The following is a 1,726-nucleotide window of genomic DNA, read 5'->3' on the forward strand; positions in this document are numbered from 1 at the left end:
AAGTGATTAGGTGAAAGAAGGCAACAATTCAAAGGACTCCTTTATTATTGTTTTGGTAAAAGAACATGGTAATGTTTTTAGAAGATAGCAAGAATTCCGCAAGCTTGGTTAAAGAAATGCAAAGCAAGCATGGCAAAACAGCGGGACACACTATTGCATGAAAACCTTATGATAAAAAGCATTGCACAAGACACTACACATGCAAAAGTAACCTACCCACGCTTCGAAGCAAACTAGGGAAAATTACGAAAGTGAAAAGAAAGTGCAGTTTTCAAAAGAGAGCGTGAGAAGTGATTACCTCCCCAAGCTTAAGATTAAGTAAGGGTTAGACACTTTTATCGTTGAGGCGCGTATGATTTATCTTCTAATAGAATTTGACCTTACTTCAATTGATCTCCTTATGGTGGTCCAACGCATGTCCTCGGATAGAACCTGTTGAAAACGAACTAAAAAGAAAGCGAAATATTTTCTGCTTTTCTGATTTTTCAAAAAAAATGTAGCACAAAGGATTAGCAACACAAGTGATAAAACATATGCCTCACAATGATCGGTTCATCTACCTAAGCACCTCGCTTAAGAAGATAAACTATGTCCAGAAGTTCTAGCTACTCCTAGATTTGAATGAGGTGTGTGTGAGACAAGATATAAACATGTCACGACCGGTTTTCCAATAAAACATTTATTGAGAAACCGATCCCTTTAACGGACCAGTAGAGAAAAATCCTTCTTACTGGTAGACAATTTCTTGATTACAGAAATATCCAGGAGTACTAAATATAATACAAGGTTGAGCGGAGGCTGCTCAACAATTTATTACAAGCACGCCGATATTACACATAAAGGCAGATATGACACAAGGGGTATGGTGGCATAGCTACTGACTCGTAATAAAAGTGGTGGTGGATATGTCACAGTGAAGTGGGTGATAGGACTCCTAAATCTTACAGCTCATCGAGCGTCGGAATGAGGCTCGAGGACTATTATTGTGGGTGGCGGAAGCGTATATACTACAAGTGACCAAATCCAGGATCGCACGGGTCTGACTGGGACTCCTCTAGGCGTCGGACTCGCTATCAAACTCATCATCCATGAGATCGCCTTCGTCAACATCTGGCCAAATCAACAAGCCAGGTGAGTACTATGAAAGTACTCGCAAGACAGTTTGGACATAAGATATAACAAATGCAAACATGATGCACATGAGCAGATTAATAATGCACACTCCGTTAATGAACTTGCACTGCATGGGAATAAAAAGGAAGTCGGGCGGTAGTCCTCCCGAAATCCCAATGCAATACTGAAGGCCAATCGAGTGTCTGAAATGACTCCTCGAAAGGGTACAAATAAATTAACAATGCCGCAGTCGGGCGTCAGGGCGACACCACATAAAGGGCTTATAATGGAATATAAATGACAGTGCGTGCCACAGTCGGACGTCTGAGCGACATCACATAAAGGGCTTATATCAAAAGTAAATAACGAGGGTGCCACAGTCGGACGTCTGAGCGACATCACATAAAGGGCTTATATCAAAAGTAAATAACAAGAGTGCCACAGTCGGACGTCTGAGCGACATCACATAAAGGGCTTATATCAAAAGTAAATGACAAGAGTGCCACAGTCGGACGTCTGAGCGACATCGCATAAAGGGCTTATATTTCATAACTTGATATTCCAGTAGCTCATGAATTTAAATCATCTCAAGGATATACTCAGGTACGAAATA

Source organism: Triticum aestivum, chromosome 6D (assembly GCF_018294505.1).
Source record: "Triticum aestivum cultivar Chinese Spring chromosome 6D, IWGSC CS RefSeq v2.1, whole genome shotgun sequence".
NCBI classification, from domain to species: Eukaryota; Viridiplantae; Streptophyta; class Magnoliopsida; order Poales; family Poaceae; genus Triticum; species Triticum aestivum.